At 39.4% G+C, this 14,869-nt stretch overlaps 16 non-coding genes across 16 annotated transcripts; all 16 read left to right on the top strand.

The window, feature by feature from the left end:
- The first annotated feature begins 303 nt into the window (after positions 1-303).
- Positions 304-376, top strand: TRNAM-CAU (transfer RNA methionine (anticodon CAU)). Its single transcript has one exon. It is a non-coding gene; the product is annotated as a tRNA-Met (tRNA).
- Positions 377-865: 489 nt separating this feature from the next.
- Positions 866-938, top strand: TRNAM-CAU (transfer RNA methionine (anticodon CAU)). The gene has a single exon. It is a non-coding gene; the product is annotated as a tRNA-Met (tRNA).
- Positions 939-1,877: 939 nt separating this feature from the next.
- On the top strand, positions 1,878-1,950 carry TRNAM-CAU (transfer RNA methionine (anticodon CAU)). Its single transcript has one exon. It is a non-coding gene; the product is annotated as a tRNA-Met (tRNA).
- A 377-nt stretch (positions 1,951-2,327) lies between these two features.
- TRNAM-CAU (transfer RNA methionine (anticodon CAU)) lies at positions 2,328-2,400 on the top strand. Its single transcript has one exon. It is a non-coding gene; the product is annotated as a tRNA-Met (tRNA).
- A 939-nt stretch (positions 2,401-3,339) lies between these two features.
- TRNAM-CAU (transfer RNA methionine (anticodon CAU)) lies at positions 3,340-3,412 on the top strand. The gene has a single exon. It is a non-coding gene; the product is annotated as a tRNA-Met (tRNA).
- A 489-nt stretch (positions 3,413-3,901) lies between these two features.
- On the top strand, positions 3,902-3,974 carry TRNAM-CAU (transfer RNA methionine (anticodon CAU)). Its single transcript has one exon. It is a non-coding gene; the product is annotated as a tRNA-Met (tRNA).
- Positions 3,975-4,939: 965 nt separating this feature from the next.
- TRNAM-CAU (transfer RNA methionine (anticodon CAU)) lies at positions 4,940-5,012 on the top strand. Its single transcript has one exon. It is a non-coding gene; the product is annotated as a tRNA-Met (tRNA).
- Positions 5,013-6,401: 1,389 nt separating this feature from the next.
- Positions 6,402-6,474, top strand: TRNAM-CAU (transfer RNA methionine (anticodon CAU)). The gene has a single exon. It is a non-coding gene; the product is annotated as a tRNA-Met (tRNA).
- A 935-nt stretch (positions 6,475-7,409) lies between these two features.
- TRNAM-CAU (transfer RNA methionine (anticodon CAU)) lies at positions 7,410-7,482 on the top strand. Its single transcript has one exon. It is a non-coding gene; the product is annotated as a tRNA-Met (tRNA).
- A 1,951-nt stretch (positions 7,483-9,433) lies between these two features.
- TRNAM-CAU (transfer RNA methionine (anticodon CAU)) lies at positions 9,434-9,506 on the top strand. The gene has a single exon. It is a non-coding gene; the product is annotated as a tRNA-Met (tRNA).
- A 965-nt stretch (positions 9,507-10,471) lies between these two features.
- Positions 10,472-10,544, top strand: TRNAM-CAU (transfer RNA methionine (anticodon CAU)). The gene has a single exon. It is a non-coding gene; the product is annotated as a tRNA-Met (tRNA).
- An 827-nt stretch (positions 10,545-11,371) lies between these two features.
- On the top strand, positions 11,372-11,444 carry TRNAM-CAU (transfer RNA methionine (anticodon CAU)). Its single transcript has one exon. It is a non-coding gene; the product is annotated as a tRNA-Met (tRNA).
- A 965-nt stretch (positions 11,445-12,409) lies between these two features.
- TRNAM-CAU (transfer RNA methionine (anticodon CAU)) lies at positions 12,410-12,482 on the top strand. Its single transcript has one exon. It is a non-coding gene; the product is annotated as a tRNA-Met (tRNA).
- Positions 12,483-13,421: 939 nt separating this feature from the next.
- Positions 13,422-13,494, top strand: TRNAM-CAU (transfer RNA methionine (anticodon CAU)). Its single transcript has one exon. It is a non-coding gene; the product is annotated as a tRNA-Met (tRNA).
- Positions 13,495-13,871: 377 nt separating this feature from the next.
- Positions 13,872-13,944, top strand: TRNAM-CAU (transfer RNA methionine (anticodon CAU)). Its single transcript has one exon. It is a non-coding gene; the product is annotated as a tRNA-Met (tRNA).
- Positions 13,945-14,771: 827 nt separating this feature from the next.
- Positions 14,772-14,844, top strand: TRNAM-CAU (transfer RNA methionine (anticodon CAU)). Its single transcript has one exon. It is a non-coding gene; the product is annotated as a tRNA-Met (tRNA).
- Positions 14,845-14,869: the final 25 nt, after the last annotated feature.

Below are 14,869 nucleotides of genomic sequence, written 5' to 3'. Positions count from 1 at the left end.
CTTCAGGACAGGACTATATATTGGCAAAATTTCATGAAATCATATCTAGACAAGTTAGAGGATGGGACACTTTGTGTGAAGAATATTCCTTGTTACTCCAGTATGAATTTTTGCCACTCTGCAACCCATTCTAATTGGGATGAAAGAGAAGCTCAGCATCAAAATGTGTCTTGGGGATCGCCTTTCGATAATTTCAGCCTCCACCTCCTCCTTTGGAATATACACCCATTTCTTTTTATTTTAGAACAAACGTTCACTATATGCATGTATCCCAGAAGACTATAAAAACCCATGGTGCAAGTTGCCTTGTTAGCGCAGTAGGTAGCGCGTCAGTCTCATAATCTGAAGGTCGTGAGTTCGATCCTCACACAGGGCATGTATATTTTGTAAGAAATAGAGAAACCCAGCATGTGTTCACACCAATCAAACAGTTTCCTTGAGCAACAATCCCTTCAGGACAGGACCATATATTGGCAAAATTTCATGAAATCATATCTAGACAAGTTAGAGGATGGGACACTTTGTGTGAAGAATATTCCTTGTTACTCCAGTATGATTTTTTGCCACTCTGCAACCCATTCTAATTGGGATGAAAGAGAAGCTCAGCATCAAAATGTGTCTTGGGGATCGCCTTTGGATAATTTCAGCCTCCTGATTTCTAAGTCCCTGTGTCTATTCTGCTGTCTATTTTTTTTGTTTGTAACAAGTAGTATGACACTAATTAACTGCACTAGAATAGGTGCCCCAAATGTGTGAGAAGGCTATAAAGCTTGTTTGGAATATACAACCATTTCATTTTATTTTAGAACAAACGTTCACTATATTCATGTATCCCAGAAGACTATAAAAACCCATGGCGTAAGTTGCCTTGTTAGCGCAGTAGGTAGCGCGTCAGTCTCATAATCTGAAGGTCGTGAGTTCGATCCTCACACAGGGCATGTATATTTTGTAAGGAATAGAGAAATCCAGCATGTGTTCACACCAATCAAACAGTTTCCTTGAGCAACAATCCCTTCAGGACAGGACCATATATTGGCAAAATTTCATGAAATCATATCTAGACAAGTTAGAGGATGGGACACTTTGTGTGAAGAAAATTCCTTGTTACTCCAGTATGAATTTTTGCCACTCTGCAACCCATTCTAATTGGGATGAAAGAGAAGCTCAGCATCAAAATGTGTCTTGGGGATCGCCTTTCGATAATTTCAGCCTCCACCTCCTCCTTTGGAATATACACCCATTTCATTTTATTTTAGAACAAACGTTCACTATATGCATGTATCCCAGAAGACTATAAAAACCCATGGCGCAAGTCGCCTTGTTAGCGCAGTAGGTAGCGCGTCAGTCTCATGATCTGAAGGTCGTGAGTTCGATCATCACACAGGGCATGTATATTTTGTAAGAAATAGAGAAATCCAGCATGTGTTCACACCAATCAAACAGTTTCCTTGAGCAACAATCCCTTCAGGACAGGACCATACATTGGCAAAATTCCATGAAATCATATCTAGACAAGTTAGAGGATGGGACACTTTGTTTGAAGAATATTCATTGTTTCACAAGTATGAATTTTTGCCACTCTGCAACCCATTCTAATTGGGATGAAAGAGAAGCTCAGCATCAAAATGTGCCTTGGGGATCGCCTTTGGATAATTTCAGCCTCCTGATTTCTAAGTCCCTGTGTCTATTCTGCTGTCTATTTTTTTTGTTTGTAACAAGTAGTATGACACTAATTAACTGCACTAGAATAGGTGCCCCAAATGTGTGAGAAGGCTATAAAGCTTGTTTGGAATATACACCCATTTCATTTTATTTTAGAACAAACGTTCACTATATTCATGTATCCCAGAAGACTATAAAAACCCATGGCGTAAGTTGCCTTGTTAGCGCAGTAGGTAGCGCGTCAGTCTCATAATCTGAAGGTCGTGAGTTCGATCCTCACACAGGGCATGTATATTTTGTAAGAAATAGAGAAATCCAGCATGTGTTCACACCAATCAAACAGTTTCCTTGAGCAACAATCCCTTCAGGACAGGACCATACATTGGCAAAATTCCATGAAATCATATCTAGACAAGTTAGAGGATGGGACACTTTGTTTGAAGAATATTCCTTGTTTTGCAAGTATGAATTTTTGCCACTCTGCAACCCATTCTAATTGGGATGAAAGAGAAGCTCAGCATCAAAATGTGTCTTGGGGATCGTCTTTCGATAATTTCAGCCTCCACCTCCTCCTTTGGAATATACACCCATTTCATTTTATTTTAGAACAAACGTTCACTATATGCATGTATCCCAGAAGACTATAAAAACCCATGGCGCAAGTCGCCTTGTTAGCGCAGTAGGTAGCGCGTCAGTCTCATAATCTGAAGGTCGTGAGTTCGATCCTCACACAGGGCATTTATATTTTGTAAGAAATAGAGAAATCCAGCATGTGTTCACACCAATAAAACAGTTTCCTTGAGCATCAATCCCTTCAGGACAGGACCATACATTGGCAAAATTCCATGAAATCATATCTAGACAAGTTAGAGGATGGGACACTTTGTTTGAAGAATATTCCTTGTTTCGCAAGTATGAATTTTTGCCACTCTGCAACCCATTCTAATTGGGATGAAAGAGAAGCTCAGCATCAAAATGTGTCTTGGGGATCGCCTTTGGATAATTTCAGCCTCCTGATTTCTAAGTCCCTGTGTCTATTCTGCTGTCTATTTTTTTTGTTTGTAACAAGTAGTATGACACTAATTAACTGCACTAGAATAGGTGCCCCAAATGTGTGAGAAGGCTATAAAGCTTGTTTGGAATATACACCCATTTCATTTTATTTTAGAACAAACGTTCACTATATTCATGTATCCCAGAAGACTATAAAAACCCATGGCGTAAGTTGCCTTGTTAGCGCAGTAGATAGCGCGTCAGTCTCATAATCTGAAGGTCGTGAGTTCGATCCTCACACAGGGCATGTATATTTTGTAAGGAATAGAGAAATCCAGCATGTGTTCACACCAATCAAACAGTTTCCTTGAGCAACAATCCCTTCAGGACAGGACTATATATTGGCAAAATTTCATGAAATCATATCTAGACAAGTTAGAGGATGGGACACTTTGTGTGAAGAATATTCCTTGTTACTCCAGTATGAATTTTTGCCACTCTGCAACCCATTCTAATTGGGATGAAAGAGAAGCTCAGCATCAAAATGTGTCTTGGGGATCGCCTTTCGATAATTTCAGCCTCCACCTCCTCCTTTGGAATATACACCCATTTCTTTTTATTTTAGAACAAACGTTCACTATATGCATGTATCCCAGAAGACTATAAAAACCCATGGTGCAAGTTGCCTTGTTAGCGCAGTAGGTAGCGCGTCAGTCTCATAATCTGAAGGTCGTGAGTTCGATCCTCACACAGGGCATGTATATTTTGTAAGAAATAGAGAAACCCAGCATGTGTTCACACCAATCAAACAGTTTCCTTGAGCAACAATCCCTTCAGGACAGGACCATATATTGGCAAAATTTCATGAAATCATATCTAGACAAGTTAGAGGATGGGACACTTTGTGTGAAGAATATTCCTTGTTACTCCAGTATGATTTTTTGCCACTCTGCAACCCATTCTAATTGGGATGAAAGAGAAGCTCAGCATCAAAATGTGTCTTGGGGATCGCCTTTGGATAATTTCAGCCTCCTGATTTCTAAGTCCCTGTGTCTATTCTGCTGTCTATTTTTTTTGTTTGTAACAAGTAGTATGACACTAATTAACTGCACTAGAATAGGTGCCCCAAATGTGTGAGAAGGCTATAAAGCTTGTTTGGAATATACACCCATTTCATTTTATTTTAGAACAAACGTTAACTATATGCATGTATCCCAGAAGACTATAAAAACCCATGGCGCAAGTTGCCTTGTTAGCGCAGTAGGTAGCGCGTCAGTCTCATAATCTGAAGGTCGTGAGTTCGATCCTCACACAGGGCATGTATATTTTGTAAGAAATAGAGAAATCCAGCATGTGTTCACACCAATCAAACAGTTTCCTTGAGCAACAATCCCTTCAGGACAGGACCATACATTGGCAAAATTCCATGAAATCATATCTAGACAAGTTAGAGGATGGGACACTTTGTTTGAAGAATATTCCTTGTTTCGCAAGTATGAATTTTTGCCACTCTGCAACCCATTCTAATTGGGATGAAAGAGAAGCTCAGCATCAAAATGTGTCTTGGGGATCGTCTTTGGATAATTTCAGCCTCCTGATTTCTAAGTCCCTGTGTCTATTCTGCTGTCTATTTTTTTTGTTTGTAACAAGTAGTATGACACTAATTAACTGCACTAGAATAGGTGCCCCAAATGTGTGAGAAGGCTATAAAGCTTGTTTGGAATATACACCCATTTCATTTTATTTTAGAACAAACGTTCACTATATTCATGTATCCCAGAAGACTATAAAAACATTTATATTTTGTAAGAAATAGAGAAATCCAGCATGTGTTCACACCAATAAAACAGTTTCCTTGAGCATCAATCCCTTCAGGACAGGACCATACATTGGTAAAATTCCATGAAATCATATCTAGACAAGTTAGAGGATGGGACACTTTGTTTGAAGAATATTCCTTGTTTCGCAAGTATGAATTTTTGCCACTCTGCAACCCATTCTAATTGGGATGAAAGAGAAGCTCAGCATCAAAATGTGTCTTGGGGATCGCCTTTGGATAATTTCAGCCTCCTGATTTCTAAGTCCCTGTGTCTATTCTGCTGTCTATTTTTTTTGTTTGTAACAAGTAGTATGACACTAATTAACTGCACTAGAATAGGTGCCCCAAATGTGTGAGAAGGCTATAAAGCTTGTTTGGAATATACAACCATTTCATTTTATTTTAGAACAAACGTTCACTATATTCATGTATCCCAGAAGACTATAAAAACCCATGGCGTAAGTTGCCTTGTTAGCGCAGTAGGTAGCGCGTCAGTCTCATAATCTGAAGGTCGTGAGTTCGATCCTCACACAGGGCATGTATATTTTGTAAGGAATAGAGAAATCCAGCATGTGTTCACACCAATCAAACAGTTTCCTTGAGCAACAATTCCTTCAGGACAGGACCATATATTGGCAAAATTTCATGAAATCATATCTAGACAAGTTAGAGGATGGGACACTTTGTGTGAAGAAAATTCCTTGTTACTCCAGTATGAATTTTTGCCACTCTGCAACCCATTCTAATTGGGATGAAAGAGAAGCTCAGCATCAAAATGTGTCTTGGGGATCGCCTTTCGATAATTTCAGCCTCCACCTCCTCCTTTGGAATATACACCCATTTCATTTTATTTTAGAACAAACGTTCACTATATGCATGTATCCCAGAAGACTATAAAAACCCATGGCGCAAGTCGCCTTGTTAGCGCAGTAGGTAGCGCGTCAGTCTCATGATCTGAAGGTCGTGAGTTCGATCATCACACAGGGCATGTATATTTTGTAAGAAATAGAGAAATCCAGCATGTGTTCACACCAATCAAACAGTTTCCTTGAGCAACAATCCCTTCAGGACAGGACCATACATTGGCAAAATTCCATGAAATCATATCTAGACAAGTTAGAGGATGGGACACTTTGTTTGAAGAATATTCCTTGTTTCACAAGTATGAATTTTTGCCACTCTGCAACCCATTCTAATTGGGATGAAAGAGAAGCTCAGCATCAAAATGTGCCTTGGGGATCGCCTTTGGATAATTTCAGCCTCCTGATTTCTAAGTCCCTGTGTCTATTCTGCTGTCTATTTTTTTTGTTTGTAACAAGTAGTATGACACTAATTAACTGCACTAGAATAGGTGCCCCAAATGTGTGAGAAGGCTATAAAGCTTGTTTGGAATATACACCCATTTCATTTTATTTTAGAACAAACGTTCACTATATTCATGTATCCCAGAAGACTATAAAAACCCATGGCGTAAGTTGCCTTGTTAGCGCAGTAGGTAGCGCGTCAGTCTCATAATCTGTAGGTCGTGAGTTCGATCCTCACACAGGGCATGTATATTTTGTAAGGAATAGAGAAATCCAGCATGTGTTCACACCAATCAAACAGTTTCCTTGAGCAACAATCCCTTCAGGACAGGACCATATATTGGCAAAATTTCATGAAATCATATCTAGACAAGTTAGAGGATGGGACACTTTGTGTGAAGAATATTCCTTGTTACTCCAGTATGAATTTTTGCCACTCTGCAACCCATTCTAATTGGGATGAAAGAGAAGCTCAGCATCAAAATGTGTCTTGGGGATCGCCTTTCGATAATTTCAGCCTCCACCTCCTCCTTTGGAATATACACCCATTTCATTTTATTTTAGAACAAACGTTCACTATATGCATGTATCCCAGAAGACTATAAAAACCCATGGTGCAAGTTGCCTTGTTAGCGCAGTAGGTAGCGCGTCAGTCTCATAATCTGAAGGTCGTGAGTTCGATCCTCACACAGGGCATGTATATTTTGTAAGAAATAGAGAAACCCAGTATGTGTTCACACCAATCAAACAGTTTCCTTGAGCAACAATCCCTTCAGGACAGGACCATATATTGGCAAAATTTCATGAAATCATATCTAGACAAGTTAGAGGATGGGACACTTTGTGTGAAGAATATTCCTTGTTACTCCAGTATGATTTTTGCCACTCTGCAACCCATTCTAATTGGGATGAAAGAGAAGCTCAGCATCAAAATGTCTTGGGGATCGCCTTTGGATAATTTCAGCCTCCTGATTTCTAAGTCCCTGTGTCTATTCTGCTGTCTATTTTTTTTGTTTGTAACAAGTAGTATGACACTAATTAACTGCACTAGAATAGGTGCCCCAAATGTGTGAGAAGGCTATAAAGCTTGTTTGGAATATACAACCATTTCATTTTATTTTAGAACAAACGGTCACTATATTCATGTATCCCAGAAGACTATAAAACCCTATGGCGTGAGTTGCCTTGTTAGCGCAGTAGGTAGCGCGTCTGTCTCATAATCTGAAGATCTGAGTTCGATCCTCACACAGGACATGTATAATTTGTAAGGAATAGAGAAATCCAGCATGTGTTCACACCAATCAAACAGTTTCCTTGAGCAACAATCCCTTCAGGACAGGACCATATATTGGCAAAATTTCATGAAATCATATCTAGACAAGTTAGAGGATGGGACACTTTGTGTGAAGAATATTCCTTGTTACTCCAGTATGAATTTTTGCCACTCTGCAACCCATTCTAATTGGGATGAAAGAGAAGCTCAGCATCAAAATGTGTCTTGGGGATCGCCTTTCGATAATTTCAGCCTCCACCTCCTCCTTTGGAATATACACCCATTTCATTTTATTTTAGAACAAACGTTCACTATATGCATGTATCCCAGAAGACTATAAAAACCCATGGCGCAAGTCGCCTTGTTAGCGCAGTAGGTAGCGCGTCAGTCTCATAATCTGAAGGTCGTGAGTTCGATCCTCACACAGGGCATTTATATTTTGTAAGAAATAGAGAAATCCAGCATGTGTTCACACCAATAAAACAGTTTCCTTGAGCATCAATCCCTTCAGGACAGGACCATACATTGGCAAAATTCCATGAAATCATATCTAGACAAGTTAGAGGATGGGACACTTTGTTTGAAGAATATTCCTTGTTTCGCAAGTATGAATTTTTGCCACTCTGCAACCCATTCTAATTGGGATGAAAGAGAAGCTCAGCATCAAAATGTGTCTTGGGGATCGCCTTTGGATAATTTCAGCCTCCTGATTTCTAAGTCCCTGTGTCTATTCTGCTGTCTATTTTTTTTGTTTGTAACAAGTAGTATGACACTAATTAACTGCACTAGAATAGGTGCCCCAAATGTGTGAGAAGGCTATAAAGCTTGTTTGGAATATACACCCATTTCATTTTATTTTAGAACAAACGTTCACTATATTCATGTATCCCAGAAGACTATAAAAACCCATGGCGTAAGTTGCCTTGTTAGCGCAGTAGATAGCGCGTCAGTCTCATAATCTGAAGGTCGTGAGTTCGATCCTCACACAGGGCATGTATATTTTGTAAGGAATAGAGAAATCCAGCATGTGTTCACACCAATCAAACAGTTTCCTTGAGCAACAATCCCTTCAGGACAGGACTATATATTGGCAAAATTTCATGAAATCATATCTAGACAAGTTAGAGGATGGGACACTTTGTGTGAAGAATATTCCTTGTTACTCCAGTATGAATTTTTGCCACTCTGCAACCCATTCTAATTGGGATGAAAGAGAAGCTCAGCATCAAAATGTGTCTTGGGGATCGCCTTTCGATAATTTCAGCCTCCACCTCCTCCTTTGGAATATACACCCATTTCATTTTATTTTAGAACAAACGTTCACTATATGCATGTATCCCAGAAGACTATAAAAACCCATGGCGTAAGTTGCCTTGTTAGCGCAGTAGATAGAGCGTCAGTCTCATAATCTGAAGGTCGTGAGTTCGATCCTCACACAGGGCATGTATATTTTGTAAGGAATAGAGAAATCCAGCATGTGTTCACACCAATCAAACAGTTTCCTTGAGCAACAATCCCTTCAGGACAGGACTATATATTGGCAAAATTTCATGAAATCATATCTAGACAAGTTAGAGGATGGGACACTTTGTGTGAAGAATATTCCTTGTTACTCCAGTATGAATTTTTGCCACTCTGCAACCCATTCTAATTGGGATGAAAGAGAAGCTCAGCATCAAAATGTGTCTTGGGGATCGCCTTTCGATAATTTCAGCCTCCACCTCCTCCTTTGGAATATACACCCATTTCTTTTTATTTTAGAACAAACGTTCACTATATGCATGTATCCCAGAAGACTATAAAAACCCATGGTGCAAGTTGCCTTGTTAGCGCAGTAGATAGCGCGTCAGTCTCATAATCTGAAGGTTGTGAGTTCGATCCTCACACAGGGCATGTATATTTTGTAAGAAATAGAGAAACCCAGCATGTGTTCACACCAATCAAACAGTTTCCTTGAGCAACAATCCCTTCAGGACAGGACCATATATTGGCAAAATTTCATGAAATCATATCTAGACAAGTTAGAGGATGGGACACTTTGTGTGAAGAATATTCCTTGTTACTCCAGTATGATTTTTTGCCACTCTGCAACCCATTCTAATTGGGATGAAAGAGAAGCTCAGCATCAAAATGTGTCTTGGGGATCGCCTTTGGATAATTTCAGCCTCCTGATTTCTAAGTCCCTGTGTCTATTCTGCTGTCTATTTTTTTTGTTTGTAACAAGTAGTATGACACTAATTAACTGCACTAGAATAGGTGCCCCAAATGTGTGAGAAGGCTATAAAGCTTGTTTGGAATATACACCCATTTCATTTTATTTTAGAACAAACGTTAACTATATGCATGTATCCCAGAAGACTATAAAAACTCATGGCGCAAGTTGCCTTGTTAGCGCAGTAGGTAGCGCGTCAGTCTCATAATCTGAAGGTCGTGAGTTCGATCCTCACACAGGGCATGTATATTTTGTAAGAAATAGAGAAATCCAGCATGTGTTCACACCAATCAAACAGTTTCCTTGAGCAACAATCCCTTCAGGACAGGACCATACATTGGCAAAATTCCATGAAATCATATCTAGACAAGTTAGAGGATGGGACACTTTGTTTGAAGAATATTCCTTGTTTCGCAAGTATGAATTTTTGCCACTCTGCAACCCATTCTAATTGAGATGAAAGAGAAGCTCAGCATCAAAATGTGTCTTGGGGATCGTCTTTGGATAATTTCAGCCTCCTGATTTCTAAGTCCCTTTGTCTATTCTGCTGTCTATTTTTTTTGTTTGTAACAAGTAGTATGACACTAATTAACTGCACTAGAATAGGTTCCCCAAATGTGTGAGAAGGCTATAAAGCTTGTTTGGAATATACACCCATTTCATTTTATTTTAGAACAAACGTTCACTATATTCATGTATCCCAGAAGACTATAAAAACATTTATATTTTGTAAGAAATAGAGAAATCCAGCATGTGTTCACACCAATAAAACAGTTTCCTTGAGCATCAATCCCTTCAGGACAGGACCATACATTGGTAAAATTCCATGAAATCATATCTAGACAAGTTAGAGGATGGGACACTTTGTTTGAAGAATATTCCTTGTTTCGCAAGTATGAATTTTTGCCACTCTGCAACCCATTCTAATTGGGATGAAAGAGAAGCTCAGCATCAAAATGTGTCTTGGGGATCGCCTTTGGATAATTTCAGCCTCCTGATTTCTAAGTCCCTGTGTCTATTCTGCTGTCTATTTTTTTTGTTTGTAACAAGTAGTATGACACTAATTAACTGCACTAGAATAGGTGCCCCAAATGTGTGAGAAGGCTATAAAGCTTGTTAGGAATATACACCCATTTCATTTTATTTTAGAACAAACGTTCACTATATTCATGTATCCCAGAAGACTATAAAAACCCATGGCGTAAGTTGCCTTGTTAGCGCAGTAGGTAGCGCGTCAGTCTCATAATCTGAAGGTCGTGAGTTCGATCCTCACACAGGGCATGTATATTTTGTAAGGAATAGAGAAATCCAGCATGTGTTCACACCAATCAAACAGTTTCCTTGAGCAACAATCCCTTCAGGACAGGAACATATATTGGCAAAATTTCATGAAATCATATCTAGACAAGTTAGAGGATGGGACACCTTGTGTGAAGAAAATTCCTTGTTACTCCAGTATGAATTTTTGCCACTCTGCAACCCATTCTAATTGGGATGAAAGAGAAGCTCAGCATCAAAATGTGTCTTGGGGATCGCCTTTCGATAATTTCAGCCTCCACCTCCTCCTTTGGAATATACACCCATTTCATTTTATTTTAGAACAAACGTTCACTATATGCATGTATCCCAGAAGACTATAAAAACCCATGGCGCAAGTCGCCTTGTTAGCGCAGTAGGTAGCGCGTCAGTCTCATGATCTGAAGGTCGTGAGTTCGATCATCACACAGGGCATGTATATTTTGTAAGACATAGAGAAATCCAGCATGTGTTCACACCAATCAAACAGTTTCCTTGAGCAACAATCCCTTCAGGACAGGACCATACATTGGCAAAATTCCATGAAATCATATCTAGACAAGTTAGAGGATGGGACACTTTGTGTGAAGAATATTCCTTGTTACTCCAGTATGAATTTTTGCCACTCTGCAACCCATTCTAATTGGGATGAAAGAGAAGCTCAGCATCAAAATGTGTCTTGGGGATCGCCTTTCGATAATTTCAGCCTCCACCTCCTCCTTTGGAATATACACCCATTTCATTTTATTTTAGAACAAACGTTCACTATATGCATGTATCCCAGAAGACTATAAAAACCCATGGTGCAAGTTGCCTTGTTAGCGCAGTAGGTAGCGCGTCAGTCTCATAATCTGAAGGTCGTGAGTTCGATCCTCACACAGGGCATGTATATTTTGTAAGAAATAGAGAAACCCAGCATGTGTTCACACCAATCAAACAGTTTCCTTGAGCAACAATCCCTTCAGGACAGGACCATATATTGGCAAAATTTCATGAAATCATATCTAGACAAGTTAGAGGATGGGACACTTTGTGTGAAGAATATTCCTTGTTACTCCAGTATGATTTTTTGCCACTCTGCAACCCATTCTAATTGGGATGAAAGAGAAGCTCAGCATCAAAATGTGTCTTGGGGATCGCCTTTGGATAATTTCAGCCTCCTGATTTCTAAGTCCCTGTGTCTATTCTGCTGTCTATTTTTTTTGTTTGTAACAAGTAGTATGACACTAATTAACTGCACTAGAATAGGTGCCCCAAATGTGTGAGAAGGCTATAAAGCTTGTTTGGAATATACACCCATTTCATTTTATTTTAGAACAAACGTTCACTATATTCATGTATCCCAGAAGACTATAAAAACATTTATATTTTGTAAGAAATAGAGAAATCCAGCATGTGTTCACACCAATAAAACAGTTTCCTTGAGCATCAATCCCTTCAGGACAGGACCATACATTGGTAAAATTCCATGAAATCATATCTAGACAAGTTAGAGGATGGGACACTTTGTTTGAAGAATATTCCTTGTTTCGCAAGTATGAATTTTTGCCACTCTGCAACCCATTCTAATTGGGATGAAAGAGAAGCTCAGCATCAAAATGTGTCTTGGGGATCGCCTTTGGATAATTTCAGCCTCCTGATTTCTAAGTCCCTGTGTCTATTCTGCTGTCTATTTTTTTTGTTTGTAACAAGTAGTATGACACTAATTAACTGCACTAGAATAGGTGCCCCAAATGTGTGAGAAGGCTATAAAGCTTGTTTGGAATATACAACCATTTCATTTTATTTTAGAACAAACGTTCACTATATTCATGTATCCCAGAAGACTATAAAAACCCATGGCGTAAGTTGCCTTGTTAGCGCAGTAGGTAGCGCGTCAGTCTCATAATCTGAAGGTCGTGAGTTCGATCCTCACACAGGGCATGTATATTTTGTAAGGAATAGAGAAATCCAGCATGTGTTCACACCAATCAAACAGTTTCCTTGAGCAACAATCCCTTCAGGACAGGACCATATATTGGCAAAATTTCATGAAATCATATCTAGACAAGTTAGAGGATGGGACACTTTGTGTGAAGAAAATTCCTTGTTACTCCAGTATGAATTTTTGCCACTCTGCAACCCATTCTAATTGGGATGAAAGAGAAGCTCAGCATCAAAATGTGTCTTGGGGATCGACTTTCGATAATTTCAGCCTCCACCTCCTCCTTTGGAATATACACCCATTTCATTTTATTTTAGAACAAACGTTCACTATATGCATGTATCCCAGAAGACTATAAAAACCCATGGCGCAAGTCGCCTTGTTAGCGCAGTAGGTAGCGCGTCAGTCTCATGATCTGAAGGTCGTGAGTTCGATCATCACACAGGGCATGTATATTTTGTAAGAAATAGAGAAATCCAGCATGTGTTCACACCAATCAAACAGTTTCCTTGAGCAACAATCCCTTCAGGACAGGACCATACATTGGCAAAATTCCATGAAATCATATCTAGACAAGTTAGAGGATGGGACACTTTGTTTGAAGAATATTCCTTGTTTCACAAGTATGGATTTTTGCCACTCTGCAACCCATTCTAATTGGGATGAAAGAGAAGCTCAGCATCAAAATGTGCCTTGGGGATCGCCTTTGGATAATTTCAGCCTCCTGATTTCTAAGTCCCTGTGTCTATTCTGCTGTCTATTTTTTTTGTTTGTAACAAGTAGTATGACACTAATTAACTGCACTAGAATAGGTGCCCCAAATGTGTGAGAAGGCTATAAAGCTTGTTTGGAATATACACCCATTTCATTTTATTTTAGAACAAACGTTCACTATATTCATGTATCCCAGAAGACTATAAAAACCCATGGCGTAAGTTGCCTTGTTAGCGCAGTAGGTAGCGCGTCAGTCTCATAATCTGAAGGTCGTGAGTTCGATCCTCACACAGGGCATGTATATTTTGTAAGGAATAGAGAAATCCAGCATGTGTTCACACCAATCAAACAGTTTCCTTGAGAAACAATCCCTTCAGGACAGGACCATATATTGGCAAAATTTCATGAAATCATATCTAGACAAGTTAGAGGATGGGACACTTTGTGTGAAGAATATTCCTTGTTACTCCAGTATAAATTTTTGCCACTCTGCAACCCATTCTAATTGGGATGAAAGAGAAGCTCAGCATCAAAATGTGTCTTGGGGATCGCCTTTCGATAATTTCAGCCTCCACCTCCTCCTTTGGAATATACACCCATTTCATTTTATTTTAGAACAAACGTTCACTATATGCATGTATCCCAGAAGACTATAAAAACCCATGGTGCAAGTTGCCTTGTTAGCGCAGTAGGTAGCGCGTCAGTCTCATAATCTGAAGGTCGTGAGTTCGATCCTCACACAGGGCATGTATATTTTGTAAGGAATAGAGAAATCCAGCATGTGTTCACACCAATATAACAGTTTCCTTGAGCAACAATCCCTTCAGGACAGGACCATATATTGGCAAAATTTCATGAAATCATATCTAGACAAGTTAGAGGATGGGACACTTTGTGTGAAGAATATTCCTTGTTACTCCAGTATGAATTTTTGCCACTCTGCAACCCATTCTAATTGGGATGAAAGAGAAGCTCAGCATCAAAATGTGTCTTGGGGATCGCCTTTCGATAATTTCAGCCTCCACCTCCTCCTTTGGAATATACACCCATTTCATTTTATTTTAGAACAAACGTTCACTATATGCATGTATCCCAGAAGACTATAAAAACCCATGGCGCAAGTTGCCTTGTTAGCGCAGTAGGTAGCGCGTCAGTCTCATAATCTGAAGGTTGTGAGTTCGATCCTCACACAGGGCATGTATATTTTGTAAGAAATAGAGAAATCCAGCATGTGTTCACACCAATCAAACAGTTTCCTTGAGCAACAATCCCTTCAGGACAGGACCATACATTGGCAAAATTCCATGAAATCATATCTAGACAAGTTAGAGGATGGGACACTTTGTGTGAAGAATATTCCTTGTTACTCCAGTATGAATTTTTGCCACTCTGCAACCCATTCTAATTGGGATGAAAGAGAAGCTCAGCATCAAAATGGGTCTTGGGGATCGCCTTTCGATAATTTCAGCCTCCACCTCCTCATTTAGAATATACACCCTTTTCATTTTATTTTAGAACAAACGTTAACTATATGCATGTATCCCAGAAGACTATAAAAACCCATGGCGCAAGTTGCCTTGTTAGCGCAGTAGGTAGCGCGTCAGTCTCATAATCTGAAGGTCGTGAGTTCGATCCTCACACAGGGCATGTATATTTTGTAAGAAATAGAGAA

This window comes from Pelobates fuscus, chromosome 3 (genome assembly GCF_036172605.1).
Source record: "Pelobates fuscus isolate aPelFus1 chromosome 3, aPelFus1.pri, whole genome shotgun sequence".
Classification (NCBI taxonomy): Eukaryota; Metazoa; Chordata; class Amphibia; order Anura; family Pelobatidae; genus Pelobates; species Pelobates fuscus.
This window is presented reverse-complemented; position numbering and strand designations above follow the sequence as displayed.